Source organism: Pinus tabuliformis, chromosome 6, assembly GCF_031772625.1.
Source record: "Pinus tabuliformis cultivar Carrire ecotype Pingquan chromosome 6, CPIR1, whole genome shotgun sequence".
NCBI lineage: Eukaryota > Viridiplantae > Streptophyta > Pinopsida > Pinales > Pinaceae > Pinus > Pinus tabuliformis.
In genome coordinates, this window is record NC_142292.1 from 1,212,186,418 (window position 1) to 1,212,201,959 (window position 15,542).

Below are 15,542 nucleotides of genomic sequence, written 5' to 3' on the forward strand. Positions count from 1 at the left end.
AGAGCCAAGTGGATAATTAACTATTTGGAGTAGAGGAACAAACAACTAGAAGATCAGCAAATCATCATGGAGCTCCAAAACATGAAGGCAAAACGACAAGCTGCCAAGAAGAGGAAAACCCAGTTGACAACACTTGAACAAGAAATCCAAGCTAACCATGAATCTTAGCTTGAGAGAACAAAATTGCACTTGGAGAAGATGTTGGAGAAGGCCAACAATGAGAAAACTATGTTGAGGCACATGGCCTACCACTACCTAGCGAGAAACAAAGTGTGCAAGGCAAGAATCAAGAATTTGAAAGCCAAGTTAAAGAAGGCATCATGGAGGCAAAAAGAGCAGATAGACTTCAAATCTTGGATGAGGCTTCCTTGGCCCAAAAAAAAACTTAATGGAGGACACTCAACCCAAATTTCAAAAAATTTGGGACACTATTTGCAATTTTGGAATTTTTTCCTTAAAAAACAGAATTTTCTGCCCAATGTGTCGCACCACCTGGCGCTCGCTTTTGATGGAAGCCTCCAAATGACAAAAACTCAGCATCTTTGGATTTGTCTTGGAAAAATATGCATGCCTACCAATGGCCAAGAAATTGTGATAGGTTTTGGGCTTCCAAAAAGGTCAAAAACACCCCAAAAATGACCTTTCTGCCTCTTTTTTGACACACAGGAAGCAGTTCTTGGGAAAACTCAGTTTTGGAGGGGCAAATGGAGGACAAATTCAAACATTCCACTTGTGCTGGAAAGTAGATAGGCAGAACTTTCCAACAAAACCACTTGGAGAAAATTTTGACACTTGGAAGGCCTCCAAAATCAGCTGCAAAAAGGCGCTACGCATAGGAAATCAGCGCGACACATAGGGGAAATTTTGCTCAATTTGACCAAGTATACTCTGTTTTTCGCCTAGTTCCTTGACAATTTGACTTTTCTCTTTCTTAATGTCAAAATTATGATGTAATTTAATGTAAATTGATGGATCCTGATGTAATTATGTCAAATTTTCACCCATGGAGTTAGATTCATCTATCAAAAAGTAGTTTGCAACTGAATGAATCATTTCCCTAGTTTCTAGAGGCAAGCTGTTCCACTGCCTAATTTGTAGTTCTCGGTTTAGAATTAGTTGGAACAGCTCCTAAACTCATGAGTTAGACCCCTAGAGGCTAGGATGAGTTGTTGGTTTCATATATCTTGTAATTTTTCAGTCATTAGCATGGTTGGACTTTTGGGAAAGCTTGGAGCTTCATTGTATACATTTTCTTAGCAGTTTTGGCTAAGGAATAGACCAGGATTTGTAGCACTCTATGGGATTCATGTGGCATGTTGCTTTGATATTGTGTTTCCTTCTATAAATGTAAGTTTATATGTGTTTTATGTATGCCATTATCTCTCTTGCTTCTTCTTAACTAAAACAAACAAGGATAAAGGTAGAATCCATTGAAATTGTAGTGCTCTACCTAGGGTTTGCTTAGTTATTGATGTTTTTAGCTATTTGAAGAGGATCCTTGAGGATTTCTTGCCCTCTTCAACTCCTCACCTATCTAAATCTTTCCATTTCATTCAATTTGAGGTAACAAATCACTTGCCTACCTTGCCCCATAGAGATCTCTGCAAAACTGAGCCTCATTCCTAGGACCCAAAAACTGTCTTTCCATTTGAGCCAACAAATCATCATCAAATTCAATCAAGCCCTTTTGCACAAATACCTAGCCTAAATCAGTCTTCATTCAAGTCATCTCAAGCCTCATTGATTATTTTTTCTGAGATTGACAGGAGAGAGCCCTCTCCCGACCTGGTAGGGCTAGCTACCAGGGTAAGCTTGGTTTGATGTTACCCTAGATCCTACCTTTCTCAGCCTGAGGTAGATTTAGGCCCTAACATAGTGGCGACCATACTAGGGAAGAAAAGATTATTTGTTTGTTATTGTTCTTGCTTTATAAACTACAACGAAGCCTGAAGTTATGCCAGGAAGCCTTCGAACTGCACATTGCTTTGCGAGTGCATAAGTAGATAAAAGTTGCTTCAGTCAATCTCCAGTCTAGTCTTATAAGTTGAACATTTGACTTGAAAATTGCCCCAGTAAAATGTAATCAAGTTTAAATCTAATTGTTGATGGTGGACAATGATCAGACACCGCAAGGCTGAAATAATTCACCTGGCGACTCTAAATCAGTTTTGAGATCAGATCCAAGGACTCCACTAGAGGATGAACCTGACCAGCAGAAACATGAATGGACAATATGGAAAGATCAGGTATTCAAGTTGGAATTTCATCCAAGGAATTTTGTTCTTTGTTCTAAATTATTTCTTCTCTTTTCTCGAGAATGTGAAGAAGGCTTTGCAAAGTATATTGTATTTGGGAAAAGATCCTCGGCCTACATTTGATTCCTTCCCTTTGAAGATTGTGAATACCAAAGATTTGCATGCCTTTGAGCTTGATCAAGACCCTTTTCCCGAATCTTGTGATGACCATCTTCAAACTGATGAGCCTCAAGAGACCAAGACTGATTTTACACCTTCTGTACATACTCCTACACCTTGTAAAATTCCAGATCGATACAAGCCTCTGATTTTACCTCCTATATTCCATGCTTTCCCTAAAAATCATGATCTATATCTACCAAGATTTGATGGTGAACGTGACAATATCACTACTGAGAGACATGTATTGAATTTTGAGTCCTTTCTTAACCTTTTTGAAGTTGATGAAGAAGATGTTAGTATTAGGCTTTTTTCTCTTTCTTTGCAAGGAAAAGTCAAGAGTTGGTTCAAAACCCTACCTGATGTGAGCATCTCAGATTTCCAACAGTTCATCAAATTTTTCCTCGACAGGTGGGTGATAAGACAAAAGCCTTTCTTGATTATAGTAGAGGATAAGCAGCTAAAAACATTGCCAGGGGAGACAGTAAAATAATTTTCTGCCAGATTTAACCAAGTTTATTTTTTTATGCCGGTTAATATAAGACCTCCTCTTGGATCCGCTCTCTTGCACTACCCAGGTGCCTTTGATCCGGAAATAGAGTTTTAGCTGAGAGAAAGGAATCTTGCAACACTTGAAGAGATGCAGAATAGTGGAGTAGATGTAGAGGCTCATTTGTTGATCTGAAGGGCAAAGTTGAAGGAAGAAGAAATGAAAAACATAGATCCGGAGGAATCGACATCTCTAGAGGTAAAGCTTGACATTTTGGTAAGTGCAGTGGAAGAGATGATGCAAAGGATCACCACAAGGAATGAGTATAATGTTCAAGCCCATGGCTCGCTGATTGAAGAAGAACAAGTTGCTAATCCAAAACATCTTCTTTCTTATCCCAGTTGTCATAGATCTGATAATGATTGTTTTATAGATCATCTTGGAGAAGAGAGATCTATTGATATGACATGTATGCTTGATGATGTCTTTTATACTGATGATTTGCCTCAGTTTGACCAGTATGATGATGATTATGTTCTCCAAACAGAAGCTAATCTTGCAGACGAATCAGCAGCTAGTTTGTGGGAGGAAGAAGTTCACTTTCAGCAGCTCGAATACAATGTTCAGCCATCACATATTAGCTATGGAAATGATGAGGAAAGTGCAGCAAATTTTGAAGTAAGTGAAGGATCTTGGCCTTTTTGTTTTGATTTGTTTCAGTTCATCAGAGACAACTTCCATGCAATCAGAAATCAACTGCCAACAAGTCTTGATCTGGACCATCTTGAGAGCAATGAAAACCTTGTTCAAGACTTTTCATATCTAGAGTTGTAGCCTCCAAAAACCATTGATTGTCAAGTTGTAGATGAAGACTTGGAAGCTGAACCATATAATCAAATGATACAAGATGATTCTGTACCTTTCTGTTTTGAATCATTTCAGTTTTTGGAGGGAAAATTGCATAGTACATCTTCAGTAAAGAATGAGCAGCATGTAGGGAATCATGTAATCTCATCGGAACCAATAGAAAATGGGTTGCAGCAGTCTTTTCAAGTTTTTGATGATCCAATAGTTGATGTGTTGGATGATGTCTGTACTCAAAGTCCTTCTCCTATCTGTGAGCTTGACAAAAGTATTGATACAAACTTGATCTGACAGCCGGTTTCTTTGTCATTTTCAGCAGGAGTCTTGTCACAAATCTCAAATCAAAGTTTGCATTCATGGTATGAGGAGAAGAGAAGTAATCCATTGGATGAGCTAATTCCCAGTGTACATGAAATTCAAGATCCTTATGCAGTGTTTTTGGAGACGGATAGAGAATCCATAGTATTCAACGGGTTTGTTGACAACTTTTCCTGGGAGTTGCCTTTCAGTAGTTCTCTCTTGTTATTCATAAGCAAGCACTTGTAGAGAATTCAAACAACAGCAGGAATACTTACTTGGTTGCATTGGTTGTTTCATTTCACTTGATTAGGTGATGAATGAAACTGTTAGTGTAGGTTTTGATGAATAAGCTCTACTATGAGCACCATTTCCAGTTTATCGGTTGTGTTTAAGTATCGAGTCAGTTTTTAGTTGAGTGAGAGTCAGTTTGTGTCGTCAAATCATCAGTTTTCAGTCATGCATTTCAAATTGAGTTCTTGACTCCATTGCCCAATGGGAGAGGCACTACCTGCTTTCCCAGAGATCTGTAGTTCTTGGCACCTCCAAGGAGCTACCATCCCCATTAGAGCCAATGTTAATGTTGATATCTTTATCCCTCCGTCAGTGATCAAATTCTCTTGTTGCATTGCATTTTAGGTGTCTTGCTCGATCAGCTGCATTGCATTAGGATCATGGATCATCTGACGGTAGTGGCTTATTATAAATTTTCCCTCATGTCCTTTACCTGCTGGCCCATTTGCATTCATCTAAATCATCTGCAGTCATTTTTTGTCTTTAAATCCGCAAAAGTTATTTTTAGGGTCTTAGGCCTCATTAGGTCTAGGGTTTCATCAAAAAGGTCTTCAAAATGATCAATAAAGGGCAGGAGGTGCATGAGGAGGACAAATAAAGTTTCAACAGCAATAATTTCTATAATCACATGTTCAGTGATTGATTTTTCCTGAAAAACATAGTTTTTTATGTTTTTATGTATAAATTTGATGTAATTTCAGTTTTTTCATATGTAATAACTTTAGTGGCAACCCTGGTCACCTTGCCAAGCTTCAGCATCTCCATCACCTGCAAGGCAAACAAAAAATCAAAGAATTCAGTTCATCACAGGGAAAAATAAAGAAAACTGCCTAAAAACAAAGTTTTAAAAACAAGTCAAATGAAAAAATTACAAAGTGGGTTTCTGATAAGTGAAAAATTAAATCTTTTGTATATAAACCATTTGTCATGTTTAAAGAGCTCATTTGCATCCAAAGGAGAAGGAGTGAACAAGAGAACAATCGGGTTGAAAGCAAAGAGAAAAACTGTAGCAATTTGGGCAAGTTTCAGGGGCGCGGTGCATTAGGTCACTCGTGCAATGCATTGTGCTACCCTCCACAGTGCAAAAACTACACTGGTGTGGCGCATATAGAGTAGGTGCAGCACGTTGGGTTTGTGGCACGGTGCATAGAGATGTAAGCCCGATTTCACCCATAAACTCTCTCAAATTTCCAAATTTGCTCAATCCTATGGTGTGCAAGTAAGTCAAGCTTTCTTCCCTTGCTAGTGAATGAGTTTTTCTTAAAATTTATGGTGGTTTAGTGAGACAAAACTCAAACCCTACCTCCTTGCAATTTTTGCTCAAAAACAATTGTCTAGGGTTTGCACTTGTGTTTTTTGCTGCCAACTCCACAAAATTTCTCACTCCCTCACTCTTTCATTCTCTCATTACATTTTATCAAACCATTTCCCCAATCCCCATATCCCTAAGTCTATTAATTCTAAAACCCTAATTGTTATCCCAAAACCTAGTCAAGTATCCCAAAACCCTAATTGCTATCCCAAACCCTAGTTAAAGATCCCCAAACCGTAATTGTTGTCCCAAAAACCTAAGTACTATTCTCTAAACCCCCTATTTCCCAAAAAACTTGTCAACAACATTCCCAAAACCGCTCATACACTTTCCCCTTCACAGTCCCTCATACATTCTCATCCTCGGCAACAAAAATCTGAAGACACCATAAATCTCTTCATACTCATCAAGCAAACTCAAACATTGGCAAACGTGGAGTCTAATCCTTCCTATGAACGAGATGAAGAAACACTCAGTGATTCTCCTAGAGAAATGCATGCACCAAGGAGACCTCACAAGGGTGGTAAACATATGCGAGAGGAGCCCACTTCACTTGTCGAGTTGCAGCAGCAACAAAATGAGTACTATCTCCACTCGGGGTGGAAGGGGTCTCGTTTTTGCCATTAGTAGAGCAGATACATGACAAGGGTAAGAAGCCCTTGCATGATGAGGGACCGTCAGGAGGTCAAGAGGCAGATTTCATCCTCATTTAGGATGATGACACTGATTTGGGCTCACAAAACTCAAAGCTCAAAGAAGTCATTCGAGAGCAGCAAGATGACATTCATCATTTGCCTCTTAATCTGGAAAGAGCCAAGTGGATAATTAACTATTTGGAGTAGAGGAACAAACAACTAGAAGATCAACAAATCATCATGGAGATCCAAAACATGAAGGCAAAACAGCAAGCTGCCAAGAAGAGGAAAACCTAGTTGACAACACTTGCACAAGAAATCCAAGCTGATGATGAATCTTAGCTTGAGCGAACAAACTTGCACTTGGAGAAGATGCTGGAGAAGGCCAACAATGAGAAAACTATGTTGAGGCACATGGCCTACCACTACCTGGCGAGAAACAAAGTGTGCAAGGCAAGAATCAGGAATTTGAAAGCCAAGTTGAAGAAGGCATCATGGAGGCAAAAAGAGCAAGATAGACTTCAGATCTTGGCTGATACTTCCTTGGCCCAACACAAAACTTAATGGAGGACACTCAGCCCAAATTTCAAAAAATTTGGGACACTTTTTGCAATTTTGAATTTTTTCCTTAAAAAACAGAATTTTCCGCCCAATGCGCCGCGCCACCTGGCGCTCGCTTTTGATGGAAGCCTCCAAATGAAAAAAACTCAGTATCTTTGGATTTTTCTTGGAAAAATATGCATGCTTACCAATGGCCAAGAAATTTTGACAGGTTTTGGGCTTCCAAAAAGGTCAAAAACACCCCAAAAATGACCTTTCTGCCCCTTTTTTGACACACAGGAAGAAGTCTTGGGAAAAATCAGTTTTGGAGGGGAAAATGGAGGCCAAATTCAAAAATTCCACTTTTGCTGGAAAGTAGACAGGTAGAGCGTTCCAACAAGCCCACTTGGAGAAAATTGGGACACCAGGAAGGACTCCAAAATCAGTTGTAAAAAGGCACTACGCATAGGGAAGTCAGCGCGGCGCATAGGGGAAATTTTTCTCTTTCTTAATGTCAAACTTATGATGTAATTTAATGTAAATTGATGGATATTGATGTAATTATGTCAAATTTTCACCCATGGAGGTACATTCATATATCAAAAAGTAGTTTGCAACTGAATGAATCAGTTCCCTAGTTTCTAGAGGCAAGCTGTTCCACTACCTAATTTGTAGTTCTCAGTTTAGAATTAGTTGGAACAGCTCCTAAACTCATGAGCTCGACCCCTAGAGGCTAGGATGAGTTGTTGGTTGCCTATATCTTGTAATTTTTTAGTCATTAGCATGGTTGGACTTTTGGGAAAGCTTGGAGCTTCATTGTATACATTTTCTCAACAATTTTGGCTAAGGAATAGACCAGGATTTACAGCACTCTATGGGATTCATGTGGCATGTTGCTTTGATATTGTGTTTCCTTATGTAAATGTAAGTTTATATGTGTTTTATGTATGCCATTATCTCTCTTGCTTCTTCTTAACTAAAACAAACAATGATAAAGGTAGAATCCATTGAAATTGTAGTGCTCTACCTAGGGTTTGCTTAGTTATTGATGTTTTCAGCTGTTTGAAGAGGATCCTTGAGGTTTTCTTGCCCTCTTCAACTCCTCACCTATCTAAATCATTCCATTTCATTCAATTTGAAGTACCAAATCACTTTCCTACCTTGCCCCATAGAGAGCTCTGCAAAACTGAGCCTTGTTCCCAAGACCCAAAAACTGCCTTTCCATTTGAGCCAACAAAAAATCATCAAATTCATTTTGCACAAATACCTAGCCTAAAATTAGTCTTAATTCAAGTCATATCAAGCCTCATTGATCATTTTTGCTGAGATTGACAGGAGAGAGCCCTCTCCTGACCTGGTAGGGCTAGCTACTAGGTTAAGCTTGGTTTGATGTTACCCTAGATCCTACCTTTCTCAGCCTGAGGTAGATTTAGGCCCTAACACTTGGGATGCCTCCTGGTGCATCTAGGATAAAAAATGGCCAAGGCTTTCTCTGCTTCCTCCTGCTTCCTCTTAATGTTCATGGTGTCTATTTGCAAGGTAAGGGTTTGCAGCATCTCTCTTTTGAAATCTTCCAGCATGTTCCCAATTTCACCCTTGATGGATGAGTTGGAAGATGATGAACTCACCATAGGTTGACTACCCCTACCATTTTTCCTGGCTGCCCTAGAATGGCTTCTAAAGACAATCTTGATATCCTCATAAGGTAATTGGTAGATATCTCCTCCTGCTAACAAATGTAAGGTATCCAAAAGATCTTCTCTTACTCCCCTAAGCAAGACCAGCTTTAGTGACTCAGGGTCAAGTGTGCACCTGGCCCTTTTGTAACTAAGTTGGAATCTGTTATGGCCTAAATCAGCCTCAGGCTAAGAAAGGCAAGTCTAAGGTAACATCAAACCACTCTTAACCTGGTAGCTAATGGAGAAGGACTTCGACTGCAGAAATCATCCAACACATCAGCTATTGGATCATGAAAAACTTGTAAAGACTGCTGCAACCCATTTTCTATTGGTTCCGATGAGATTGCATCATTTTCTACAGTTTGCCCATCCTTTATTGAAAATGTACTATGTAAATTTTCTTTCAAAAACTGAAATGATTCAAAACAGAATTGTATGGATTCATCTTGCACCATTTGATCATCTGTTCCATCTTCCAAGTCTTCATCTGTAACCTGACAATAAATGGCATTTGGAGGCTACAAGTCTGGATATGAAAAGTCTTGAACAAGGTTTTCATTACCCTCAAGATGGTCCAGATCAAGACTTGTCGATGATTGACTTTTGATTGCATGAAAGTTGTCTCCAATGAACTGAAACGAAGCAAAACAAAAAGGCAAAGATCCTTCACTTACTTCAAAATTTTCTGCACTTTCTTCCTCATTTCCATGGCTGATATGCAACGGTTGATCACTATATTCGAACTACTGAAAGTGAACTCCCTCCTCCCACAAACTAGCTGTTGATTTGTCTGCAAGAGTAGTTTCTGTTTGGAGAACATAATCATCATCATCATCATACTGATCAAACTTAGGCAAATCATCAGTGTAAAACACATCATCAAGCATACATGTCATATCAACAGATCTCTCTTCTCTAAGATAATCTGTAAAACAATCATTATCAGATCTATGACAACTGGGATAAGAAAGAAGATGTTTTGGATCAGCAACTTGTTCCTCCTCAATCAGCGAGCCATGATCTTGAACATCATACTTATTCTTTATGGTGATCTTCTACATCATCTCTTCCACTGCACTCACCAAAACGTTGAGCTTTACCTCTAAACATGTCAATTCCTCTGGGTCTATGTTCTTCATCTCTTCTTCCTTCAACTTTTCCCTTCTGATCAACAAATTAGCCTCTACATCTACTGCACTGTCCTGCATCTCTTCAAGTGTTGCAAGGTTCCTTTCCCTCAGCTGAAACTCCATTTCTGGATCAAAGGCTTCTGAGTAGTGCAAGAGAGTGGATCCAGGAGGAGGTCTTATATTAACAGGCATCGAATAATAAACTTGGTTAAATCTAGCAGAAAATTGTTGTATTGTCTCCCCTGGCAATCTTTTCAACTGGTTATACTCTTCTATAATCAAGAAAGGGTTATGTCTGACCACCCACCTGTCGAGGAAAACTTTGACAAACTACTAGAAATCTGAGATGCTCGCATCAGGCAGGGTTTTGAACCAACTCTTGACTTTGCCTTGCAAAGAAAGAGAAAAAAGCCTAATACTGACATCCTCTTCATCAACTTCAAAATGGTCAAGAAAGGACTCAAAATTCAATACATTTCTCTCAGCAGTGATGTTGTCACGTTCACCATCAAATCTTGGTAGATATAGGTCATGATTTTAAGGGAAATCATGGGATATAGGAGGTAAAATCAGAGGCTTGTATCGATCTGGAATTTTACAAGGTATAGGGGTATGTACAGAAGGTGTAGAATCAGTCTTGGTCTCTTTAAGCTCATTAGTTTGAAGATGATCATCACAAGATTCAGAAGAAGGGTCTTGATCAAGATCAAAGTCGTGCGAATATTTGGTATTTGCAATCTTCAAAGGGAAAGAATCAAATGCAGGTCGAGGATCTTTTCTCAAATACAATATATTTTGTAAAGCCTTCTTGACATTCTTGAGAAAAGAGAAGAAATAATTTTATAACAAAGAACAAAATGTCTTGTATGAAATTCTAAATTGAATACCTGATCTTTCCATACTATCCTTTCATGTTTCTGCTGGTCAGGTTCATCCTCCAGTGGAGTCCTTGGATCTGATCTCGAAACTAATTTGGAATCTCCAAGTGAATTATTTCAGGCTTCCGGTGTCTGATCGTTGTTCACCATCAACAAACAGATCTGAACTTGATTACATTTTGCTGAGGAAACCAAATGTTCAGTTCATAAACTAAACCAGAGATTAACTGAAGCAGCGTTCATCTATTATGCACTTGCAGAGCAAGAGCAGTTCGAAGGCTACCTAGATAACTTCAGGCTCCATTTGTATTTTATAAAGCAAACAACAATAACAAACAAACAAACTTTTCTTCCCCAGTATGGTCACTAATATGTTATGTCCTAAATCTGCCTCAGGCTGAGAAAGACAAGTCTAGGGTAACATCAAACCATGCTTAACCTGGTAGCTAGCCCTACTAGGTCGAGAGAGGGCTCTCTCCTTATCAATCTCAGGAAAATATAGAAAATGAGGCTTGAGATGACTGATTTAAAGACTAATTTTAGGCTAGGTATATGCTCAGAGGAGTTTGATTGAATTTAATGGAGGTTTGTTGGATCAGACGTGAAAGGCAGTTTTGGGTCCGGGGAATGAGCTCAGTTTTGCAGAGGGTTCTATGGGGAGAGGTAGGCAAGTGCTTTAGTACCTTGAATTAAGTGAAATCGAGAGCTTTAAGACTAGTTAGGAGTTGGAGAGGGCATGGAAGTGTCATGAGTCCTCTTCAAACAGTAGAAAACATGTAAAGCTAAACAAACCCTAAGGTAGAGTACTGCAATATCAATGATTTCCACCTTTATACTTGATTCATTTAGTTAAGCTGAAATGTGAGAGATAATGGCACACATAAACACATGATAACTTGATTCACATAAGGAAAAATAGTACTAGATCACCTTGCCACAATAATCCCACAAAATGCTGCAAACCCTGGTCTATTTCCTTGCCAAACTGCAGAGATGATGTACAATAATGCTCAAAGCATTCACAAGAGTCCAAGCTTTACAAATGACTGAAAAAACACATGATATAGACCTCCAAACCACCTATGTTATCCATAAAGGGTCGAATCCATGAGAAGAGGGGTGGTTTCAACCATATCTAAACTAGGAACACAAAAATAAGCAGTGGAACAGCTTGCCTCTTAAACCTACGAAACTGATTCATTCATCCTCCAACCACCTACAACTAATGTATCTACCTTATCAAGTCAATTTTTATCATTTTTACATCATAGTACATCAATTTACATCATTTCATATCATGAATTTGACCATAAGAGAGAAAAAGTCAAAATAGAAGAAAACTAGGCAAAAAACAGAGTTTTTGAGCAAAATTGGCACTTTTTCATCCTCTGCGTAGTGCCACTTTTCCTATGCGTAGCACTTTTTCCAAGCTGATTTTCAAAGGCTTCCTGATGTCTAAATCAGGTGCAGGATAGCTCATTTGAAATCACTATGAGTCTACTTTCCCGAACAACTTGAATTTTTTTATTTGCAGTCCATTTGCCCCTCCAAAATTGCAATCTCCCAAGACTGCTTCCTGTGTGGCCAAAAAGTGGCAGAGAGGGCATTTTTGAGGTGTTTTTGGCCCTTTTGGAGGTCCAAAACTTGTCAAAATTTCCTAGTAATTTCTAAGCATGCATAATTTTTCATAAGGAATCCAAAAATTCCAAGTTTTCTTCAAATGGAGGTCCCTATCAAAAGCGAGCGCCAAGTGGCACTACGCACCTGTTGGAAAAGCTTGTGTTAAAAATTTCTATGCATAGCGCCACTGATTCTGTGCGTAGCTCCATTTTCAGATCAAGTTTTGGAGGCCTTCCCAGTGTCCAAATTGGGTGCACGATAGCTCGTTGGAAATCTTATTGAGTCTAATTTTCAACACAACTTGAATTTTTCAATTTGGAGTTCAGTTTCCTTATCAAAAGTCAAATCTCCCATGACTGGTAAAAATGTGCAAAATGAGGCTGCCTAAAGGCAGAGTGCTGTTGCAGTCAACTTTTGAAGGTCTTCTTCAACTCCAAATTGAGCTCATGATAGCTCATTGGAACTTTCTTTGTGTCTAGTTATCATTTGACTCATCAAGAAAGTCATTCGGCAAACCAAGCTATGAGAAATCTTGATTTTCCCAAGGTCACTTCAGAGGCGCATCAATTCCCCTGAGGCAACTGTAGTTTTGACATTTCTCTAAAACCATGACACCTGTGTAAAAAATGAAGGAATTTTTTCTTCCTTGGCCTATCATGGACACAAACCTCTCATTTTTTCCAAATTCATTTTTTCTTGCTCAGAAACATCATTTGAGTAAAACCTATCCCGATGTGTGGAAAAGGGGATTTGTCGAAATGAAGTGAAATGAAAGGGATAAGGGGCTTCTAAATTTTTGAGAAAATTTTGGGAAGTAGGGAGGGTTGTTATGAAGTAGGGGAAAGTGGAATTTCAAATATTGAGTGAGGGGAAGGGGTCCAAAAGGGAAAAACACAAGCTTAGCCTAGAAAATTGTCAAATTGTAGCAAGAAACTAGGGTTTGTGCAAAAATGGGGAATTTGAGGGATATCAGTGATGGGAAGTGTTTAGTAAGGTACATTAAGGATAGGGGAAAGTGTATGAACATCAGGATACAAGTTTTGTTGATGGTTTGACCATCCAAGAGAAATTACCTTCAAAACCCTAGGAGAGGGAAATGAACCTTACCTAGGCACAACTGAAGCATGAACGAGGTGTAAAATGACCCATTGGAACCTGACATGATGATGAAAACCCTCTGAATGATGGTACACTCAGCTGAATGGTGACATGAACCTCTTGGGAAGAATCACTCACAGTTTCTTCATCCCTTTCATAAGCTGAATTTGTTTCCATATTTGCAAATGTAGAGTGTAGGATGATGAGTATGAAGAGATTTTCTTAAATATAGGGTGATTGTTGTTTCTCTTTTGGGGATAAAAGGGTTGACTGAGAGTATAAGTGCAAAGGAGGGTTTTGATGATAGCAGTAGGGTTTTTAGGGAATGATAGGGTTTAGGAAAAGGGAATTAGGGTTTGGGGAATAGTAGGAAATATGTATAGGGTTTAGGGTTTGGTGATAGGGGGTAAGGTGAGTGTCAATGGGAGAGGGAAAGGGGAAGGGAATTAGGGAAATTTAGTGCAGGGGGATGGGATGTGGGAAAATCATACAAGGGAGTAAAAACAGCAAGAATGACAAAACCCTAGACAGTTTTGAAAGACAACTTTGAAGCAACTAGGGTTTGATTTTTCACCATTCAAATCACTATGATGAATGAAGAAAATACTTGCTAGACTATATGAGAGGGTGAACTTACTGTTTGAGAGGTTCTTTGCACATTTGGAGGCTTGAAAAATTGATGGAAAGAGTTTTTCAGCTCGGTTGACAAGTGCGCTGTGTCAATGGCCAGGTGTGTAGCGCCTAGCAGGTGTGTAGCGCCCGTTTAAAATCCTTTGGAAAACCTGTGCCCGGTGTGTAGGGCTTGGCAGGTGCATTGCACTAGTGCCCAGGTGCGTCACGCTGGGAGAAAACTTGAAATTTTCTGCAATTTTCCCTTATTTCTCCTCAAATGCATTTTTTCCTCTTTCTCTCTCTCTTTAGCACAAAATGAGGTCTTCTAACACAAAGGAGCACTTTATATACATTTGGACTCTAATTTTTCATTTAGAAAAAACCCACTTTCTAAAGTTCCTTTTCACTTTGCTTTTAAAAACCTTGTTTTTGCAGTTTGGCTCTTTTTTGTCATTTGATGAACTGATGCTTGGATGTTTTTTGTTTCTTTTGCAGGAGCTGGAGTGCTGGAGTTTGGCAAGGTGACCAAGGGTTGCAGATGATGCTTTATTACATATGAAAACAATAAAATTACATAAATTTTTTACATGAAATAGAAAAACTTTGTTTTCACCTCAAAACTTTGTTTTAAGGTAAAAACCCTTTACGGAGAAAATCATCAGTAGAATTTGTGATTTTATGAATTTATTAAACATCCTCATGTGCCTATTGACATCTTATTGAGATTTTTGAACACCATGGTCCCAAACCCTAGACCTAATCAGACCTAAAAACCCTAAAATGACTTCTGCAAATGAAATGAAATAAAAATGACAACAAATGACATGTACATGTGAAAATAGGCCAGCATATGAAAGGTATGAGGGAAATTGACAAAGAACCACTACCATCAGGTGATCCATGACCTAATGGAGTGCAGCTGATTGGATGAGACACCTAATATGCATGCAAAAGGAGAAATTTTGATCACTAATGGAGGGATGAAGATACCAACACTAACAGAATCTTTTTTCGTAATCCTCTAAGTATTCATCATTTCCTATGGTCATCCTGAAAATTTCTTCTTTAGTATCCTTTGATCAATAGTAGTCCTGATATTTGTTGTTAAATGCCTGCTGCATCTTAGCCCAAGTTGTGATTTTGTCTCCAGGTAAACCCATGAACCAACACAATGTTGCATCCTTGAGGGTAGATGGAAATAGTTTTAACTTTTTCTCATCATTTGTATAGTCATAGGTTTGGCATATAACAGCAAACTCAAACAAGAAATTGTTGAGGTTCTCTATGGTCAAGCCATGGAAATGAGGTAGGGAAGAGGGGCTTATATTTTTCATCTTAGTGTCCCCATTGGCTTCCCTGGTGGGGAAGGCACCCTCAAATCTCTCTCTATTCCTTCTATCATTTTGGCTTTTAGCCATTGGTTCAGTTGGAATGGGCTCCTCTTCTTCTACTTCCCCTATATATTCTTCAAATATGTCAGGTTACTCACCTAAGGGTTCCTCCAGTTCACAGCCACCGAAGAAGAGAGAAGGTTGGTTGTTGGATGCAGTGGGGGTATTTGGCAAAAATTTCCCTAAGTTGTTCCTATTCCTACGAGGCATGAAAGGAAATATTTTTGGTTTGGTTTTGTATTTTTTTTCAAACTTGGAAAGTACTTGCAGAATTGAAATTGTTGATTG